The following is a 22,849-nucleotide window of genomic DNA, read 5'->3' as shown; positions in this document are numbered from 1 at the left end:
GAGTCTCAAAGGGCTGCACAGACCACAGATTATTGCAGACTACAGACTATTATAACACCATCCCTTGATCTAAAACCTACATGGGGCAAAGGAAAACTCATAAACCTCAAGTCAAGTCCTGTTTATTTGTGACGCCCTTAATCACAAGGGGTCTCAAAGGGCTGCACAGACCACAGATTATTGCAGACTACAGACTATTATGAAACCATCCCCTGATCTAAAACCAACTTGAGGGCAAGGAAATACTCAAAAACCTCAAATCAAGTAAAGTCCTGTTTATTTGTGACGCCCTTAATCACAAGGAGTCTCAAAGGGCTGCACAGACCAGATTATTGCAGACTACAGCCTATTATGTCACCATCCCCTGATCTAAAACCTACATGAGGGCACAGAAGAACTCAAAACCTCAGCATGAGGAAAATGAAGAAACCTTGAGAACGGACTGCACATAAGGTAATACAAGTCAAGTCATGTTTATTTAATAAAAGACAAAAGAAACTTTATTTTTGAGATTTAAGATTTGTTTATCTAAAGTCCCACCAGCGGGCCGCTGGAACATTAAGGGGTTAAGGTACCGTATATTATTAAAACTCCGTGTACCATCTTTCATGGTAAATATCTCATGTTACAATGAGGGTACATGCGGCTTATAGTCAGGTGTGGCTTATGCATTAACAAAATGTTTTTTCCTTTAAAAATGAACTGGGTGCGGCTTATAATCAAGACTGCTCTATAATCCGGAATGTACAGTACTCGCTCAGTATCGATAATATCGATGTTAGGCTTGATCCTTACCAACCAGGCAGATAAATTATTTTTTGTGAGGCAGAAGTCAGGCTGAAATTACACGCTCAGACCCGGACAGCAGCAGTAGACACTTTTGCTGGAGCCAATTTATCTCCTGAGCAAACTGTCACCAGGTTTTTACAGTCTGGGTTTCACTCAATCACAGCAGCCTGTCTTTTTCCCGGTAAAACTCTACAAGTTGTGTCTGCCAGTCTTGAAGGACATCTGGGAGGTGGGGGATAACTTTTTCATTTTCAGGATTTCTTTTTGACAACTGAGTAAAAAAAACCAACACACTGCAGATAATTGTGCTCATTGTAAAGGTTGGGTAGGGTTACTTTAACTGGATTACTTTCAATTACTTTTGGATTACTCCAATAGCAAATATGCTAATAAAAGACAAAAGAAACTAAATATGAATAAAATGACTAAATTGTGTGCAGGCTTGGGGAGTAACGGAATACATGGAACGGCAAAAATGATGTTGGCAAGCTGTTTGGATTTCTTTTCATTTTGTTTCTGTCACATTTTTTGGGTTAGTTTAGCCGGAGATCAAAGAGATCAAAGCCAGGAGAGAAAGCTTACCACGTGTTGAGAGTCATCATTTTAAACCGGAGTGCTCTCGCCACCTCCTTATTGCTGATAGTGACAGACTGGTATTTGATGTGCAATATACAGTAATCCCTCGTTTTCTGTGGGGGAAGCGTTCCAAAAAGAAGCTGTAACAGTCAAAATCCGCGAAAAAGAAACCTTAATTTGTTTATTTATTTATGAACTCGTTAAATACCGTTATGTATGAATATGTTTTCTGAGTTCCAAAACATAAAAATACGTTGTTGTTTTTCATACTTGAATGATTCCAGTATGTTTGTGGCTCTGCAAAATGGATGATTCTCACTGGATTTCTTGTTTTAACCGTAGTTAAAACCGTTTTACGATACCAACGTTATCACGACAACCCTGTATGTAACATCCCACATGCCGACATTTCTTGTGTAAATACCATGTAAATTATAACTATAGCCTTATCCCCCTTGTCTTATAACATTATCTTCTCTGTTCCTTTATCTTCTTGCTCATACCTCACTATGAATGTGTAAAACTGGAGTGTCATGCCCAATTTCGTTGTCACAATATGTTAGCCCATTTGTAACAATGACAATAAAGGTATATTATATTCTATTCTATTCTATTCTAGTGGAAGAATTGGAAAAAATGTCTGTTAAAGTCCTTAAGGCAACTGTGTGTATTCTTTAGTTCCTTGTAGCTGTACAAATAACTTTCATTCAGTAAAAAAATATTGTTTTGAACACAGGAGCATGGCGCCCACGGTGCAGAGGTCAAGCTACCGCAGCCGCCCCGTGTGGAGTTTGCATGTTCTTCCTGTGCCTGCGTGCGTTTCTCCAGGAACTTCGATTTCCTCCCATGTTCCAAAAAACATGCATGGCAGGTTAATTGGTGACTCTAAATCAGACCTGGGCAAATTACGGCCCGCGGGCCACATCCGGCCCTTTGTACGTCCCTGTCCGGCCCGCGTAAGACCAATCATAAACACCATGAATAAAAAAAAAAAATTAAACTTTTATTTTGAAATTTTATTTTGACTACATATACACGTCATAGACGTAGCGCCTTCACGCGCGTATTCACTTGAGTGAGTGAAGGTGATACTGTTCGCCAGGGTACCCTCAAGATGTCGGCACACCCCAAGAAAAGAAAAGTTGATAACGAATGCCGTATTTTCAACAAGACATGGGCTGCCAAATATTTCTTTACAGAAATTAAAGGTAAAGCAGTGTGCTTAGTCTGTGGTACACAGGTTGCTGTGTTTAAAGAATATAATTTGAATCGCCACTACACGACCAAGCATGAAGATGAATACAGAAACCTGTCTGGTGAAGAGCGTGCAAGGGAGTCTGATGCATTGCTAGCAAAACTACAAACCCAACAAGGATTTTTCACTAAACTTCACACTTCCAGAGATGCAGCCGTCAGGACAAGTTATGTAATTTCTCATAAAATCGCCAGAAAAAGTAGGGCATTTTCCGACGAAGAGTTTATTAAGGAGTGTTTATTGGACTCTGCTGAGCTGATGTGCCCAGAAAAAAAGGGCGCGTTTGAGAACGTTTCACTCTCCCGACGCACTGTAACGAGGCGGATTGAGGAAATCACGGGAAATTTAGAGCTTCAGCTGAGGAAAAGAGCGGCGGACTTTGACTTTTTTTCTCTGGCTTTGAATGAGAGCTGCGATGTACGTGACACCGCCCAGCTGCTCATCTTCTTACGTGGGATAACCGCAGACTTTCAAATCACGGAGGAGTTGGCATCCTTGCAGTCAATAAAAGGGACAACCACAGGTAATGACTTGTTCAGAGAGGTAAATGCATGTATGGATGTATGGACATGTTAGAACTGAAATGGAACAAGCTTGCAGGTGTGACAACAGATGGTTGTCCAAATCTGGCCGGGAAAAATGTTGGACTTTTAAAGAGAATGCAGGATAAAGTGACAGAAATGAACCCTGATCAGAAATTGACATTTTTGCATTGTATCATACATCAGGAAGTGTTGTGTAAGACAGTGTTAAAAATGAAACATGTTGTTGATTCTGTCACTAAAATAGTTAACTTCATCAGAGCGAGAGCTTTAAATCACAGACAGTTTGTTGCTTTGTTGGAGGAAAATGAGGCTGAATATGGTGACATAAGCTATCACTGCACTGTTAGGTGGCTCAGCCTTGGCAAAATTCTGAAAAGTGTCTGGGACCTGAGAAACCAGATTCAGGAGTTCTGTGTTCAGAAAGGTCATGACGTCTCAGAACTTTCAGATGAAGACTGGTTGGCAGACCTCGGATTCACTGTGGATGTGACCGCACTAATGAACGAACTTAATGTCAAACTGCAGAGCAAGGGCCTTTTTGTGCATGAGATGTACAGTGCAGTGAAGGCTTTTATGAGAAAACTGTAGCTTCTCTCAAGCCAAGTGAAGGACAACATTCTGACCCACTTGCCAACACTTAAGGAAGCCAAAAGATCAGGCGATCACCTCCAAAAGTACTCAACCATGTTAGAAACATTGCATGCAGAGTTTTCAAGGCGATTTCAAAACTCTTGAGAGTGAAATGCACATGGTCTCTTCTCCCTTCAACTGCAGTGTGGATGATGCCCCAAGTGAAGTTCAGATGGAACTCATAGATCTGCAGTCTGACACACTTTTGGCAGATCACTTCAAGTCAGTCTCACTGCTGGATTTTTACTCCCTCAAAGAGGAGAACTTTCCACACCTGAGGAAGCATGCTCAGAGGATCCTAGTCCTCTTTGGATCTACCTATCATTGTGAACAGACATTCTCAGTTATGAAGTTTAATAAATCCAAACATAGATCCTCTATGACTGTTGACCACCTCTCAGCTGTCCTTCGCATAGCCACTTCAGACATTCCGCCAGATTCCAATGCCCTTGTTCAAGCCCAGAACAGACTGGATTATTCTCACTGAAGAGGTAACATGAGGTGGAGAACGTTACAAGTTATTGTTTGTGGAAATTAACAAGTTAAAAATAAATTGCACTGGTTCAATGATTGTTTTTCTTATTTAACCAATACACCACAATTTCACATAGCCTAATATAAATATTTACAGAGTGCTATATTCTTCTGATTATCAGCATCAGCTATTCAAAATATTTAATTTGAGCATTTTACAATGAAAGAAAGTTGGTGGCCCTCTGACACAATTCAGGTTTCTCATGCGGCCCCTGATAAAAATTAATTGCCCACCCCTGCTCTAAATCGTCCCGAGGTATGAGTGAGCGTATGAATGGTTGTGGGTTTCTGTGTGCCCTGCGACTGACTGGCAGCCAGTTCAGGGTGTCCCCTGCCCACTGCCAGAAGATAACTGGGTTGGGCTCTAGCACCCCCGCGACCCTATTGAGGATAAGAGGTGCAGATAATGGATGGATGAACTTATCAAAAGTACTATCTTGTTTTTTCTCACCTTGCCTTTATGCTATTAGTACGTACTAAAGCTTAGAGATACAACAAGTAGTGATTCATTGACTTTTATATGGTGTAATTGTACGCTTCCTCTGAGTTTAAGACTTTAAGTCACTATCACTACTATTGAGCAACATTTCTCGTGAAATTACTGGCAAACATGTTTTGGAAAAGTGGTCTGTTTTTCTTTTTGTGTTCAAGCTGGGATTCAGGAGACCAGACTATTCGTATGCGAGTCAATTTTCTATAATCACTTGGCAACCAGACTCAGAGTAGATCGAGACGTTGAACCAACTTAAATTGTTTCACTTTTTTGGGCTATTCACTGCAACAACCAGAACAGCAATTTTGCTCCACTGAGTGTGCCCTGCGACTGGCTGGCAACCAGTTGAGGGTGTCCCCTGCCCAATGCCCGAAGATAGCTGGGATGGAATCCAGCACCCCCGTGACCCTACTGAGGATAAGCGGTGCAGATAATGGATGGATGGACATTAATTCCTAAAGTTTTTTTTAGATCGTATTTTGTGAAGCCATTCAAACAGGGTTGGGTAGGGTTACTTTAACTGGATTACTTTCAATTACTTTTGGATGACTCCAATACCAAATATGCTAATAAAAGACAAAATAAACTAAATATGAATAAAATGATGACTCACAACATGTGGTAAGCTTTCTCTCCTGGCTTTGATCTCTTTGATCTCCGGCAAAACTAACATAAAATGCGACAGAAACAAAATGAAAATAAATCCAAACAGCTTGCCTACATCTTTTTTGCCGTTACTCCCCAAACTTGCACAAAATTTAGTCATTTTATTTATATTTAGTCTATTTTGTCATTTATTAGCATATTGGTATTGGAGTAATCCGAAAGTAATTGAAAGTAATCCAGTTAAAGTAACCGGACCCAATCTCATCTCATCAGCTGCACCGCTTATTCTCAGTAGGGTCGCGGGCATGCTGGAGCCCATCCCAGCAATCATCGGGCAGTGGGCAGGGGACACCCTGAACTGGTTGCCAGCCGATCGCAGGGCACACGGGGGCAGACAACTCATTCGCTTATTCACACTTAGGGACAATTTGGACCGGCCAATTCACCTGAAATGCATGTTTTTGGAATGTGGGAGGAAATCGGAGTGCCCGGAGGAAACCCACGCAAGCACGGGGAGAACATACAAACTCCGCACAAGAAGTCTGGAGCTGGAATTGAACCCACGCAGGAGGTTCCCATGACATAAACTGTGCCGCACATGCGCTAACCACTGCGCCGCCGTGCTGCCCCGTACCCAATCCTGCATTTAAAAATATATAGATTTTAAACAGTGGAACATTTTAATCAGTTTTCTTAGAAAACCTGATTTGGCCCAGTTTCACCTCAAGCCCTAGCTTGAGGACCTCGAAATACAGGCTGGTTACGCCCATGGTTGAAAGTTCACTGTAGATGGAAAGAGAGCGACACAAGGATCGCATCAGTCAACTACTCCCCCTGACCCCTCCAGGGAATGCAGGAGCGCAGCGGCGAGACAAAGCCATGTTTATCATCCAATCAACGATACATCAACATGTTAATTAACCGAAAAACCAATTAACCAAAATTGCAAGGGACAAGAGGACGAAAACGCCCGCGTGTTTGCCCAATTGAATAGCACCAAACAGTTTGCCAAACACTCCATCAATCGAAAAACAAACTGTAAATCTTTAAAAAAGAACTGCACTAAGTACAGTGGAACCTCGGTTTTCGAACGCCTCTCAGTTCGAACAAATCGGAGTCCGACCAAAAATTTTGAGAAATTCTTGCTTCGCTGTTCGGTCAAAAAATCGGACTTCGAACGCCGGTAATGCGTGAGTGCGTACGCTAGGGTGCGATGCTGAGCGGCGTACGGGTGTTTTAGCCCCTAATTATGCCTCCGAAGAAAGTCAGTGCAAGCAGCAAAGTTGCTAAAGGTGAAAAAAGAAAAGTAGTGCGTACAACTATTGCATTTAAGAAAGAAATAATAGCCAAATATGAAGGAGGTGTGCGAGTGTCTGATCTTGTTAGGGAATACAGTATGGCTAAATCTACGATCAGTACGATACTAAAGAATAAGGAGGCTGTGAAATCTAGTGATGTGGCTAAGGGAGTGAGTGCTATAAGCAAGCAACGGCCGCAAGTTTTGGAAAAGGTTGAAAAACTTTTGATGATTTTCCTCTCCCCACCGTCCACCTGCGCCTTCTGCTGACCACCACAAAGTTAAGAAATCCTATTCATAATTATTTTCTTTATCCTTTTTTTTTATTTTTAGACGTTCATGTTAGCGTAATCTTTTCGTACGAACGTACGATTAGCCTGGGTTAGCTTACGTTAAACATTCAAGGTAAACATTCGGGGTGTTGGAACGGATTAAAACGATTTACATTATTTTTATTGGGAAAAATGATTTCGGTGATCAAACAAAACGGTTTTCGAACAGGGTTCTGGAACGGATTATGGTCGAGAACCGAGGTTCCACTGTAACATCGATTAGATTTCGGTTAATCGTGCACTCCCGGTGTATTTAGTGTGGCGGAGAAATGGTAAAAGTAAGAAAAGACCAATCTGTAGTGCAGACCTGGGCACTCCGGTCCTGGAGGGCCGTATGTTCTGCATGATTTTTGAGGTTTCTCTGATCCAATACAGGTGATTCCAATCACCAGTATCGTTAAAGAGCACTTGCTAGCTTGCTAACGAGGTTATAATTTGTATCACCTGAGTTAAAGAAGAGCAAACTTCAAAATCTGGCAGGACGTATGGCCCTCCAGGACCGGAGTGCCCAGGTCTGCTGTAGTGGAATAAAAACACCAACCCCCCCCAAAAAAAGAAGAGTTCATTCTAGCGCGTCTAAGAAATGCATATCCTTGCACGGGCATCATGAGTGAGCTGACAGAGGCTGCAATTATGACTTTAAAGGTGCGGCGCGTAGTTTGAGGTATCTTTTCACCATTAACTATGTGTTAACAATGCCTGACAGAGATCAAAGAGCCTTTATATATTTGTTTCACCATTCCTATCTGCTTTTATCTTACTTTCATCTGTGTTCTGGCTACAGAGCCCATTAGGCTGGACGAAAGAAGACAGGGGGAGGGGAGGTTGGAGAGTTATTTCACCGTAGTTTTCATTTAATCCAGGATGAAAATAGTGAAAGTAAGAGAAGGACTGTTTGAATTACAGTCCAAATGCCGACCCAGACCAACAAAAGATTAAAAAAATGTAATATTTCAAAAAATAGCTCATTCAAGGTCGTATAAGACGGATACAAACGTGACATACAAGCAGCTTGACGGAGACTGCAATGATGATTCCAGCCAGAAGATGGCGTCAGCAAGTAGAATAAGTCAGGAGTTGGTAGCATAGAGTCACAAAGTTTAAAATTCCTTTACTTAGTTCATCTAACAATACTTATTTGAGAAAAACTGACACTTAAAGGTAATTTTGCAAATGTTAAGACTATTAAATTCATTAGGTGGAACAGCTAAATAAGGAAAAATGTTAAATATTTATAATTAAAAAAAACAAACAGGGACCTTTTTGTGGTTTATTAACATTAAAAAACATGTAATAGAAGAACAAATATGAAGCAATTATAAATGTTAGTTTTTTTTAGTTTTAATGAATGTCACAAGCTCAATTTTCAGAATCCAATCATTCATTTTATGATACAGTATTTTTCGGTCTATAACGTTCTTTTTTCTTTTCTGTCTCACTGACACGCGTTTTTCGCAATGCTACGTTTAAAGATTAAAGAGAACGAAAAATAGATAAAGAAATAAGAGAAAGAGGGAGGGAAAAGGAGAAAGGGAGGGACAAAGAAAGAAAAAGCGAGAGAGGGAGAGAGCGTGAGAAACAAAAGATAAAAAGTCGTGAGAGAGGGGGAAAAGAAAGGGAGAGGAAGAAATCAATCCAAAGAGAAATAGAAAGACAAAAGGAGAGAAAAGAGAAAATAAAGCGTGAAGGGTATGAAGAGAGAAAGAGAAAAGGAAAAAAGGAAGTTAGAGCAAAAGAGGTTTAAAGACACAGAGAGTGAACGAAACAGAGACAGAGTGGGAGAAAAAAGAGAAATAAATACAAGTACAGTGTCTTTGTTCGAGGCACCTGGCTTTGGCCACATCAAGTTCACATATTTCAACCTGCAGCTTGTTTTTCTCTTGCGCTTCTCTGAGTGTTGTCTTGCGGGCCGGATTCAATCCCTTAGCGGGCCTGATCTGGCCCGCGGGCCACCTGTTCGACACCTGTGCCATAGTCTATTTTGAAAGCTAACGTTATCTTTTGCTAAAATTAGAGTCATCTCCAGCTAAGATTCTTCCACGATAAAAACAAGCTGTGTCCTATCTTCTGCAAAAAGCTAGCTCCTTCTGATAGCATAGTGTTTTTTAAATTATTTACGAGAGCTACAAAAATGTGACTTATACTCCCATGAGACACAGGCATGTTTAATTTACGAATTTTAAACAATTTATACTCCGGACCGACTTATTGTCAGGAAAATAAGGTATTTACATCGAAATAAGTCCTTGGTTGCAAGTAAGCAAATGTAATGGCATAGACCTTTACAAATAAATACAATTATATTTGACTTTTGCTGTCTAAAATGGGTTTCAAGGCCTCTAATTTTTTAGCCTGATTCTAAACGTCGATTTCATTTGAAATCTAAAAATCAACCCCCTCAAAAAGGAATTTACCATATTTGCACTGCTTTTTAAGGTCACTATATACAGTAGCTGTTTACTTTACAAAGTTTAATAGAACATTACTCAAGATTTATTGCTTTAAAACCATTAAAAGAAGTGTGTCAACAAAGGTCATGGCTTACTGGAAAGATATTCTCTGTTCTGATGAGACAAAGATGAATTTATTTGGCTCAGATGAGCAACCAGGTGAGGAGTACAAACATGATTGCGTCATCTCTATTGTCAAGCATGGTGTTGGGAATATCACGGTTTGAGGCTGTATGAGTGCAACTGGAGTTGGCGAGTTTCATTAAGGGAAACACAAACTCAAGTACTGTGGAAAACTGGAACAGACAATGATCCTTCCAGAAACTGGGTCCCAGCCTGACAATGACCCCAAATACACTTCTAAGATGACCAAGACCTTTTTAAAGGGACTAAGGGTAAAGAGGATGAACTGGCCAACGGTTTCTCCAGATTCTAATCCAATAGAAAACCATTAGGGCATCCTGAAGCAGAAGCACAAGATCTTGAATATCCCCCAGCTCAGTCATGTTGTCATGGCAGTGGAAAAACATTCTAGTGGCAATTTGTGAGGCCCTGGTGAAATCCATGAACACGTGTTTCTGCAAAATTATGGTGGCCACACAAAGTATTGAACTTCAGGAACTTTGACTTCAGGGTTCACTCACTTTTGTTACCAGGGGTTTCGCAACTAACGGCTATATTTTGAGTTATTTGGGGGGAAAATACATTGACATTGATATAGAATTTTTGCACAGACTACCCTTTATTGTGTAAAAGCACTGTTTCTCCAGTGTTTTTCAAGTAAACATTATAATGAAATAGAAGCAGAAAGATGAGGGTTGTTGTTACTCTTGTGACTTACTATATCTGAAATTTACATTATTTTAGGGGCAGATCATTTAGGTGTTAGGTAAAAATGACTAATAATCATTTTATGATAATAATAATAATAAAAATAAATAATAATGTAAAATGTAGCTTACATTTTCAGTTGCATGAAGTTCTCCCTATTACAATTTACCATTGGGAAACATTACCTTAGTTTTTGCATGGGCAAAAATAAATGTCCATAATTTATACGTAATTCTCACACCTTCATACACTTTTCATAGCGCGTTATGTCACGACCAGAACGGAATCAGGACCCAAATGCGTAGCGTTAACCACAAGTTTATTGATAGAAAGAGGAAAGACGTGCCTGCGATCTGGTGCTCGCTGGACGCGGGAAGCAAGCCACTCACACAATCGGATCGTGATCCGAATACAGAAGTGGATCTTCCGTAGCGGGAGATGGTGGTGTCAAGGACGGAAAAAAACAGGTTGATAGCCCGGACAGGAGAGCAAAAACGTGGTCGGGATCAAGAACGGGTCGTAAGCCGGGACGGGAGAGCAAACGTGGTCGGGGTCAAAAACAGGTCGTAGCCGGAGACAAACGGAGAAATCAGGAACGGACGGGTGGAAAAACGGATGCAAAAAGAGGGACCGACGGGAGGCAGAGTCAAAATGCTTGCCTTGTAGAAACAACAGAGGTTCGCTGACGGACTGTCCATAGGGGAGTGAAAGGACTGGGCTTAAAAATGACAGGGAACCAATCAGGTAGCAAACGAGCGGGCACAGGTGATCCAAATCTGTCATCATGGCACGCTATTTACGTCTCCTCTTGGATGCGATCAGTAGGGGGCGATGACGCTATATCGGGAAATGCTGTACAAACATATACCAGCTACTTTCAATAACGAGAGAAGAAGAAATGCAATGGTAAAGTGAAGCGCAGTACTAGTGTAATTTTTAAGCAGATATGTTGATGAACACTGAAACAATTTCAAGCATTTGCAAGCACCTTTCAAACCTTGAAAACACAACAACAGAAACATTTTAATGTAATTATTTTTAAGGATTTCAAGCACCCATACAAATCCTGCTCGGTTTTTCTATGTGTTTACCTTACAGCAGGGCCACCAAAACCATGAATACAAACTGAAGCAGACATAATTTCACTTGCATGGTTCTATATCCACAGAGCTCAGAAGGCTCTCATCTTGATCCAAACATCTTACCCTGCTGCTTAGCTGGTCGCGAGATTTTTATTTATTCAGTGGCATCTACTCTGTATACAGCCGATGTCTGGCGAGATCAGGCCCCGGAGTTGCAGAACCTGCATTTGAAAGAGGCTTTCTTAAAGGTGACCTCTTCCAGGCATCATCGCCAAACTTTGAAGAATCAACTCTGGACTGTTTTTCACCGTTCACGTTCTTAAAGCGCCAGTTCAAAAGTAGGTGCTTACAAACACTGATTCTTGTCAATTCACTGCTCTTATTCTAATAGAAGAATAGAATAGAATATAGCTTTATTGTCATTGTTACAACATGGGTTGAATATATTGTGACAAAACACAATTGGACGTGGCACTCCAGTTCCACATTTTACAGTGAGGATAAAGAAAACAAAGAAATAAAAGAACAAAGACGATGTTTGTACTGTCCTTGTTGCATAGGCTTTGTTTTCCTCCGGAGGGCGGTGTATGAGGGGGTGAGGGACAGATAGAGATGGCCGGATCCAACTAGATGTTTGATCTTACTGTACACACGGTCCAGTGTTTTTTTCCCTAATTTCTCAGTCCACGTATTGAATGGATTTGGGAAGTACAGTCTTTAAGCATGCCCGATTAAAGTCGCCGGCGACGATAAAAGCTCTGTCGGGGTGTGAAAGCTGCCGTTTATTGATAGCAGCGGGCAGGAGATTTAGCGCTATGCTAACGTTAGCATCCGGTGGAACGTAAACAGCAACCACAATGACCACAGTTAGCTCTCTCGGTAGATAGATAATGCAGGAAGTAGCCGTTGGATCCCAAAAACTGCAAGTATTGATTAAGTCCGTGTTGAGCCATAGGGGAGTGCCCTTGACTGACTCGCAAGGTGAGGAAGATGGTGAGGAAATGAAGCACATGATGGCTGCTTTTGGATGACTTGCGCACATAAACAACAGGTGGAAGCAAAAATGGAAGCTGTCATTTGAGGCAAACGCCAGCTGGTATTGAAATCAGGTGCACAAACCACCACTTTAGCAACGCTAATATCTGGAACACACTAGGGGTTTTCAGGGTCTTTCACAACATGATTACCCATCTTTGCCACTGACTAGTCAGATTCTAAGTCTATATATACATATACATAACATAGGTCATGGCTTACTGGAAAGATATGTTCTGTTCTGATGAGTTAAAGATAAATTATTTGGTTTAGGTGAGCAACCAGGTGAGGAGTACAAACATGATTGTGTCATGCCTAATGTCAAGCATGGTGTTGGGAATGTCATGGTTTGGGGCTGTATGAGTGCAACTGGAGTTGGAAAGTTTCATTAAGGGAAACACAAACTCGAGTACTGTGAAAAACTGGAGCAGAGAATGATCCCCTGCCTCCTGAAACCGACAGGACTCTACCCAATCCTTGTCAGGAGCACTGCTTTGGTATAGGTTTTCAGTGACAAGCAGCAGTTAATCAAGGACAACTCTCAGTTAACGTAGCAGCACAGGCAGCGAATGAAGTTCGACATGAGATGTGATTCTCTGCTCAGAAAGGCAAAAATAAGACGCAAGGGTGTCAGAAGTCCTGCTGAGCAGTTGAATCTTATTGAGTACTTTATTAAAACAAACATTCATCATTATTTTTTTAATACAGCCATCGTTGTAAATGGTAAATGGTCTGCATTTATGTAGCGCTTTTCAAGTCAATGAAGACCTCCCAAAGCGCTTTACAATGTGCTTCACACTTACCCATTCACACACACACACTCATACACCAATAGCGGCCATGCAGCCATGCAAGGCGCCTACCTGCTTATTGGGGGCATTAGGGATTCAGTGTCTTCCCCAAGGACACTTCGACATATAACACGGATGAGCTGGGAATTGAACCTGTAATCTCTTGATCCCAAGACAAGCGCTCTACCTCCTGAGCTAATGCCGCCCCCGTTGTGAAAGGTTCGGCCTTAACTTCAAACCACCTTAATACTGGTTTTACTAAAAAATAAGGACCAGGAGACGGCACATTCTCAACTATCGAACTATTTTCTGGATGACAGAAAGATTGAATATCCTTTTTCAGCATGACACAGAAGTTTGTCTTATCTGAAATAATCCCTAGTCCTCTATTGTCTTGGCCGCCCACCCAAACAGGAAGGGGGTCACTAAGCCACCAATGTGCCGATGTGAAATGCAATGGTCTTAACTAGTTACAACTGGATAATGTGTGCTAGAGTGCTTTTGGATAGGAGGGCACCCAGCAAGGACAAGTCACAGAACCTACCGTAAATTCCGGACTATAGAGCGCACCTGATTATAACCCACACCCACCACATTTTAAGAGGATAGCCGCTTTTGTACTTACACAAGCCGCACCTGTATATAAGCCGCATGCGCCCTAATCAAAATATGTAACGTAATCATAAAATTAACCCAAACCCAACTTTGAGTTCCGCGATTTTTTGGGGTTTTTTTTGGTTTTTGAACACAAACTTCACAGTTCAAAAACCACAGCCGGCAAAATGACCGAAAACGGTTGCAAACCTGCAGAGTCCGGGTCCCGGTAAAAGTAATCCAAGGAAAAAAAGTGTATATTTCCAAAGGTAAGGGTGGGAAAAATATATATCCACTATTGTCTGCTGTGTCCACAAACACTCACCTTTACCGGTCCCCGCTTCCCGTCATCCCTCGCGTCTGTTACGCCCCTTCTTTTTAATTGGTCAGTGCAAGACTTATCAGAATAAGTGTCCAAAATAAATACAAATAAATACGTTACAAAAATATGCAGTTGCAAATACATATTATACATGGGTTACACATATTTACAAAGAAAGACGGTACACCGAGAGAGTTTTCAAAGCTTTAATAATAATAATATAACTTTCATCCCAAACGATGCCTGTGAAGGGTAGCAAAACGCTACTAGCAACATGCTCGCAACGCAGTTAACCGATTTGTTAAAAAAAACACTCCATTCTTGCAGAAACCACAGTAAACCATCCTCATTTCCCTCCTTATTATTGACGTCATCAAAGTCGTCTTCCCCAGTATGCTAAGAGACTTTGTCTTACAGACTACGTCCCATGCTCCCTTAATCAAAAACACGCTAGCAACACGCTCGCAAGGTGCAGTTTGCGTGCAGTAGCTCTGTTACCTTCTTTATCGGACTGCTCGATTGCGTTTAGCTTGTAAGCTGCGTCATGTGCCTTGAATTCGAGCGCCGCTGGCGGCTGTTAGAAAAATGACATCAATTGGCCGCATCACTGAATAAGCCGCAGGGTTGAAAGTTTGGGGAAAAAGTAGCGGCTTATAGTCCGGAATTTACGGTAGTAGGTTAGCTCAAGTAAGCTACCTAATTTCTGAGAGGTTTTATCAAATAGCTGCATGAATGAACGGTCCTGAGTTAAAGAACAAATGGTACCAAAGAGGTAAGGATAGTTCTGCCACAGCTCCACAACCTTTTCCTCCAGGTCCAATATCCACCAGACAGCAGCTGTGACGTCTGTCTGCGTTACTTCACATTGATTTTCGATATCCCTTCATCTATTTTTGTGATTCCATCGTTACCGCGAGTGTACTGTCTTCCAATTGGTCAACAGTGACAAAAACATGGAAGGTTGTCGTAGCCGTGTTAGACAATCATACGACCAACGATTCTGACATTCCAGACCTTCGTTGTAGAGATTGTGATATGCCACATACGCCAGGCGACAAATTGCTGAGCGTGTCACACTACAAGAGCAATGTTGCATCAAGATATTTCAAGAAATTTTATGTTTTCCTGTGACACATCGGTCGAGCCAAATCTAGTTTGTTTTTGTGTCGTGTGTCCTTTTAAAATAACTCAGTAACAACAATACTTTACATTAAGTCCAGTAGAACCTCTTTCAAAGACATCTTGATTCAATATTTGAGAGCACCAAAACACATGAATTAAAAAGACAGTGTTTATTATTTGTCACTGTTATGTAAATGAGTGCTACAAGGCAGAAGGAAGACTAACTATGGCGACTGTTGTAAACAAACGTCACCATTTTCCCTCTTATTTTCACCCAGTTTCGGGTATCCGTGACAGCTAAATGGAGGATAATTATGTCAGCTTAGTAAATGAGTGAGAAGTTTAAATTTAAGTAGAAAACCCAAATAACAAAAAAAAGACATTGATGGATTTTTAACTTGCAAGGAGGGAAGGGAGAGAAGAAATCAGATAAGAGAGTCAAACCTGTCCTAAAGACCCTCCCCTGAGCCCTTTCTTTTTCGCACATCTCCTAGGTTACAAAAAAGGGTGTGGCAATCAAAGAGCAAATAACAAACTGGCATCCTATGAAATCTCCTTCGCAGGTGTTAAATATTAAAAACAGAATAAACTTATCAGCGAGGCACATGTTAAGTAAAACTTTTGCAAATATTTCAACCTTAGAGTATTAAAAAAAAGCATGTTTTTTGAAAGTTCGTGTACACACACACACACACACACATATTATATGGAAGGGAAAATATGGTTTACATGTGACTTTCATACTCTTGTGTTTTTATGTTATATACTCTTATAATTTTGTACTCGTATACCATAATACGTTCATATTTTTATAGCATACTCAGTATGTGTGTGTTTTAACGTTTTCACTTGGTGTTCAGAGGCAAGCGCCTTCAAGGTCAAAAGATGACCTTGCCTCCCATATTCCTTTTGTCTTTCAGAGACGCATTGTGTTTACAAAGTTTTGTTTTTGGTGCCCGGAAGCGCGCTCAAGAGTTTGCCTTATTGCTCACTTATTATGCCCGCACACCATCTAGCGAGCAACATTATACACTACATTCAAAAATGTGATTCCTGTCTAAACCCATTAGATTGGTTTCCTGTGTTCATAAAAAACAATCAGATGCGTAGTTTTATTCTTGTTTTTCCAATAAATGAGCCTTCAGCTAGAGGAAGATTCTTACCTGATCCGATCCTGGAAACACGCACCATCGTTGGATGGGGCTATCAAAAACTTAAACTACCGTAAATTTCGGACTATAAGCCGCTACTTTTTTCCCTAACGTTCAACCCTGCGGCGTATTCAGTGATGCGGCCAATTTATGTAATTTTTCTAACGGCCGCTAGCGGCGCTCGAGTGTTGCTACCATTAACTGCCCGGTCAAAGCTATATTATTATTATTAAAGCTTTGAAAATTCTCTCGGTGTACCATCTTTCTTTGTAAATATGTGCAATTTATTTGTATTTATTTTAGACACTTATTCTGATATGTTTTGCACGGGTGAACGAAAAATGAGGGGCGGCACAAACGCGGGGTACCGAGTTTAAGTGGGGACCGCTAAAGGTGAGGGACAGACAAGGAAAGAAGAGGGGGTAAAAAGTTGGTTAAAGAAAAAGGAGTTGCGTGAGTAAATGTGTTCATCTGATATAGTTTTCCCACCCTTACCTTTTGGAAATATACACTTTTTTCCTTAGATTACTTTCAACGGGACCCGGACTCTGCAGGTCTGCATTAAACCTTAAGTACCGGTATCATTTTCCGTTCATTTTGCCGGCTGTGATTTTTGGACTGTGGACTTTAATGAAGGACATTTAGTTTCAATCGCGGGACTTGAAGTCGGGTTTGGGTTAATTTTGTGTTTGTGTTACATGTTTAAATGTGGGCACATGCGGCTTATATACAGGTGCGGCTTGTGTATGTACAAAATCGGTTTTCCTCTTAAAATGTGGTGGGTGCGGCTTATAATCAGGTGCGCTCTATAGTCCGGACATTACAGTATTTTCTTCATTCTACTTCAATCTTTACCATGACAATTACACATTTTATATATATATATTAATTTTGAGGCACTAAATAATACACACAATCCCTTTAAGGGCATGCTCTATTGGCATGTATTTTAAATCCAGCTTTTGGGACCACTTTGATCATCGTAAGCAGTATTTATTCCAAAATGTCCTTCTAATTATCTTGAGAAAGAGATATTCTGAAGGTCACACATCCCCCAAAAAAACCTCTCACACAGATTTGTGAGTGAAGCCTGCTGACATTTATCTTTTCACACGGACTTTCAAATTCTGTTTAGAAAGATGCAGACACCCCCCTCCCGATGGCCACTACCCCTTCCTTATTCTCAAAGCGAATGTCAAGGACGCACATAAACAGCAATGCCATACTTCATTACTGCTCCTATTTATCCCAAGACGATGCCCTTATCACAAGAGTTTGTAATTAAACGGACAAGACTGTGATTTGGAAAAGATTTGTCGTTTTTTTTTTATTGCCAACATCCCACACGGGGTGTTTAACTCATTTAATGTCAGACGCTTTGCTCGGATTTGAAGAATCGGTGCCTGCCATTTTTGCCATTTTGTCTCAGGCCAACAGAAAAGTCAGTTCTGAGCTATCTAGGTAAACGGTCTGTATTTATATAGCGCTTTTCAAGTCAATGACGACTTCCCAAAGCGCTTTACAATGTGCTTCACACTTCACACACACACTCACACACCAATAGCGGCCGTGCAGCCATGCAAGGCGCATTAGGGATTCACACCGTTATGGCATTAAATGTGTTCCACCAGCGGTGTCAAACTCATTTTAACTTGGGGGCCACACGATAGAACAAACATTCTCTCTACTAGATTAGAGAGACAGAAAAAGAGAGGGAAAGAAATAAGAGGGAGAGAAAGAGAGAGACGGTGGGACAAAGAGAGAGAGAAAGGAAGGAAGAAAAAGAGAGAGAGAAAAGAGAAAATATGGGAGAGAGACAGAATGTGAGAAACAAAAGAGATACAAAGAGAAATAGTGAGAGCGGGGGAAAACGAGAGAGAGAAGGAAAGAAATAGAAAGAGAAAAAGAGAGAGGGAGAGAAAAGAGAAGTAGAGAAAGAGAAAAGGGGAAAGCAAGAGAGAGAGAGAGAGAAGAGAGGAAAAGGAAGAAAGGGCAAAAGAAGGTAAAAAGACAGAGAGCGAGAGACAAAGAGGAACAAAGAGAGAAAAGAGAGACAGAGAGTGAAGGTGAGAGATAGAGTGAGAGAAAAAGGGAGGAAGAGAGAGAGAGAGAGAGAGAGAGAGAAATACAAGTACAGCATTTGTGAGAGGCACCTGGATTTGGCAACATCAAGTGGACATATTTCAACCTGCAGTTCGTTTTTCTCTTGCGCTTCCCTCAGCCTTGTCTCACAGACCGGATTCAATTCTTTATCGAGCCTGATGCGGCCCGCGGCCCGCCTGTTTGACACCCCTGTGTTACTAGACCATAATTGGGAAAATATTTGTCTTTTTTAATTGCCAACATCCCGCAGGGCTTCTTTTAATGGAAGACCCGTTTGTCTTCCCCAGCCGTGACGTCTGTTCCATGCTTTGCTTGTAAGTTCTTACAATGCAATATTTGGGGAGGGGGCTAATTATAGCAGCCTCCCATGAGTTGGCATTACACCACAGAAGCACGCGAGGCTTTTAATGAGGAAACGTGGCACTTTACACATGTTCTGAAATTTATTAGGACCCTCGCTCTCTTTTTCTCACATGACAAGCAAAGTGTAAACGGACGCTTAACATGAGCTTATCCGCCGTCTTATCATATATAAGTTAAGACGAGCGTGCAAAGCTCATTAATGTTCTTCTCAGGAGCAGTCTTGTAAGTGCACATTGAAATGTGTAATCAGGCATACTCAAACGAAAACCCCCCGCACGATGACACGTGGGAATCTAACGACCGTTTCCTCAGGTAAACGGGGAGGAATCGCTTCGTGTTTCACTCGGTTTGAACCACCGTGACGTCCGGACTAAAGAGCGCATCTGATAAGCCGCATCCAGTTCGTTTTTAAAGAAAAAAATAATAATAATAATTTTGTGCATAGATAAGCCGCACCTGACTATAAGCCGCACTTGACTATAAGCCCCTATGTGCCCACATTCAAACAAGAGATTTTTTACAAAGAAAGATGGTACCAAATGTCATGGTTGCCATGGCGCTCGTGTGTGTCACGGTTGCCGTGGTGCCCAATTTGCCCCGCCCCTGTGTGTCACGGTTGCCGTGGTGCCATATTGGCCCCGCCCGTGCGGTGCCAGCTGCGGCTTGTTGAGAGATTGACTTTCTGTTTATATAAAGCTCACCGCTCTCTTGCATCAGTGTCAGCCTGTTAAAACGAACATCTGCCCCACAAGACGTGGGTAATCTTTCGTACGGAAGATTACGATTACGCGGACGTACGATTAGCCTGGGTTAGCTTTATGTTTACATTAAACATTCAAGGTAAATATTCAGGGTGTTGGAACGGAGCCCAACATTGAGGGTGTTGGAACGGAGCCCCATTTCCAATGAACCGCTCACCACTTTTCGTGGAGACCCGGGTGCTAAATGACTTGTAAACGTCCTGATTTTTTTATTTTTACACGTTCATGTTAGCGTAATCTTTCGTACAGACGATTACGATAACGCGAACATACGATTAGCCTGGGTTGGCTTTATGTTTCCGTTAAACATTCATGATAAACATTCAGGGTGTTGGAACGGATTAAAACGATTTACATTATTTTTAATGGGAAAAATGATTTTGGTGATCGAACGAATCAGTTTTCGAACAGGGTTCTGGAACGGATTATGGTCGAGAACCGAGGTTCCACTGTATATAAACAAGAGTGTTCCTCAAATGATTCTATGGTAGTATTTTTAACTGAGTTTGGTTGTGATATTATTTTTACAATACAGTATTATGTTGGCACGGCGGCGCAGTGGTTAGCGCTTGTGCGGCACAGTTCATGTCATGGGAACCTGTCGTGGGTTCAAATCCAGCTCCAGACTTCCTGTGCGGAGTTTGTATGTTCTCCCCGTGCTTGCGTGGGTTTCCTCCGGGCACTCCGGTTTCCTCCCACGTTCCAAAAACATGCATTTCAGGTGAATTGGCCGGTCCAAATTGTCCCTAGGTGTGAATGAGCGAATGAGTTGTCTGTCCCTGTGTGCCCTACGATTGGCTGGCAACCAGTTCAGGGTGTCCCCTGCCCACTGCGCGGAGATGGCTGGGATGGGCTCCAGCCCCACCGCGACCCTAATGAGGATAAGCGGGGTAGCTGATGAGATGAGATGAGTATTATGTTGTTCCTACTTGGAAAAAGAAGAAAACAGACCATCTCTTCTCTCTTGAGCTTCAGCCCTAAGGTGCATTTTACCATCCTTCCGTTGGCCCATTCATTTTGTGTACTGTCCATTGACGGTGGAGCCTTTTCCCTCCGACCTCGGGCGAAAGATGTATTACAACGCGGACTTCAGCCATTCCCGAAGCTCACATCCAGACAGACGGACGTTCTCACCATCAGTGAGGGGGATATTACCTCGTGTTGCCTTCACTAAAGTCAGGCCAGAGAGTACAATGCCACTGCATCACTACCACAGAAAAGGTACACATGGCCCCCGAGAACCTTTAGCCATATTGCCATATTTCAAAGATAAATAAAATGTAAAAAATGTTTTTGAAGAATCAAAATGTGAGACACAATGGTGAAGAAAAACCAAAGTATGCAACGTTTTTTATCCTCATCTCATCTCATTAGCTGCACCGCTTATTCTCAGTAGGGTCGCAGGAGTGCTGGAGCCCATCCCAGCAATCATCGGGCTGTGGGCAGGGGACACCCTGAACAGGTTGCCAGCCGATCGCAGGGCACACAGGGACGGACAACTCGCTCATTCATTCTCACATAGGGACAATTTGGACCGGCCAATTCACCTGAAATGCATGTCTTTGGAATGTGGGAGGAAACCGGAGTGCCCGGAGGAAACCCACGCAAGCACGGGGAGAACATACAAACTCCGCACAGAAAGTCCGGTAGCTGGATTTGAACCCACACGGGAGGTTCCCAAGACCTTAGAACTGTGCCGCACATGCGCCAACCACTGCGCCGCCGTGCTGCCCACGTTTTGTATTGTTTTGAGTTAATACTTTGTATCAACTGCTTTTGCTGCAATCCCAGTCTTTTTGAGTATGTCTCTATTGTCAGGACCAGAAGGGAGATAGGACCCACTTGCGTGCGTTTCTCTTAGTTTTATTGGGTAGAAGGGAAAGGACAGTACACACGATCCGTAGAACGCTGGTCGCGGGGAGCGATGGCGGTGTCGAGAGCGGAAAAAACAGATCAGTAGCCGGGACGGGGGAGCAAAAATCGTGGTCGAGATCAGAAAAGGGGTCGGAGCCGGGAAACAGATAGGAATCAGAACAGGAGAGAGTCAGGGTCGAAAAGCTTGCTAGCGTAAGCTGAGGTTTGCAGACGAACTGACAACCGGTGACAGGAAGACAGGGGTATAAAAAGTGACAGGTAGCCAATCAGTGTCCGAGGCAGTTGGCGCCAAAGGAGCAGGCTCAGGTGCCTTGCATCAGTAATCATGACATCTATAAAATTTGCAAAACTGGAAACAGAAATATTTGCCCATTCTTCTTGACAAAACAGCTCAAATTTGGTACGGTCTGATGATTGTTTGTGCAAAGCATTTTTCAGATATTTCAAGAAAAGCTCTATACGATTGAGGTCTGGACTTTGGCTTAGCCGTTCTAACACCTTTATATTATAAGCTTAAAACCATTCCATTATTAATGTTGCCTTATATTTAGGGATGTTGTCATGTTGGGAGGTGAACCTGCGACCCATTCTCTGGTGTCTTGCAGACTCCAGCAGATTTCATTTATCTTCTTATCAACTCTCAACAATCTTCCCAGTCTCTGCTTTAGAAAAGCAACCACAGTGCATGATACTGCCACCACCTTGTTTGACAGTGGGGATAGTGTTTTCAGAGTGATGTGCAGTGGTACTCTTAAGCCAAATGTAACGCTTTGCATTCAGCTCAAAAAGTTCCATTTTACTCTTATCTGACCAGAGTACCTTGGTCCACATGTTATTTGTTTCTCCCATGTGGTCTCTTGCAAACGCTAAACGAGCCTTTTTATGGTGTTCTTTCAGAAAGGGCTTCCATCTTTCCACTCTTCCAATAAAGGGCAGATTTTACAACAGATTGTCCCACCTCAGCTCTGTATGCCTTCAGGTCATATGATGTGATAATGGGACACTTGCTTCTCTGATTAGTTTGTTCCTTGTTTTGGGTCAAAGGTTTAGAGGGACGGTCAGGCCTTGGTAGATTCGCAGTGGTTTTATGCTCTCTCCATTTCAATATTATTGCTTGCAAAGTACTCCCGGTGATGTGCAAATCTTGCCACCCATTCTTGCTTTGAACTTTTCTTCAAAACTTTATGCAGCACCTGCCTGGAGTGTTCTTTGGTCTTCCTAATGTTGTCTGTTCTCTAGTGTCTGCTTCCACAAACCTCAGAGCCCATCACAGATTAGGTGTCTTTAAACTAAGACTTAATGACAGGTCCAC

At 42.0% G+C, this 22,849-nt stretch overlaps 1 protein-coding gene, 1 long non-coding RNA gene and 1 pseudogene across 2 annotated transcripts in view; 2 read left to right on the top strand and 1 right to left on the bottom strand.

The window, feature by feature from the left end:
* Positions 1 to 22,849, bottom strand: part of asic4a (acid sensing ion channel subunit family member 4a) — a 413,457-nt gene that overhangs the window by 174,338 nt on the left and 216,270 nt on the right. The window lies entirely within an intron of this gene.
* Positions 2,396 to 4,362, top strand: LOC148352591 (uncharacterized). Its single transcript, XR_015852765.1, has 2 exons — positions 2,396 to 3,143; positions 3,940 to 4,362. It is a non-coding gene; the product is annotated as an uncharacterized LOC148352591 (long non-coding RNA).
* Positions 3,139 to 4,362, top strand: LOC148352590 (general transcription factor II-I repeat domain-containing protein 2A-like; annotated as a pseudogene).

Source organism: Urocampus carinirostris, chromosome 14 (genome assembly GCF_059441175.1).
Source record: "Urocampus carinirostris isolate Australia breed hairy pipefish chromosome 14, RoL_Ucar_1.0, whole genome shotgun sequence".
Taxonomy (NCBI): Eukaryota; Metazoa; Chordata; class Actinopteri; order Syngnathiformes; family Syngnathidae; genus Urocampus; species Urocampus carinirostris.
The sequence above is the reverse complement of the archived record's forward strand: the minus strand, read 5'-3'. Positions and strand labels throughout refer to the sequence as shown.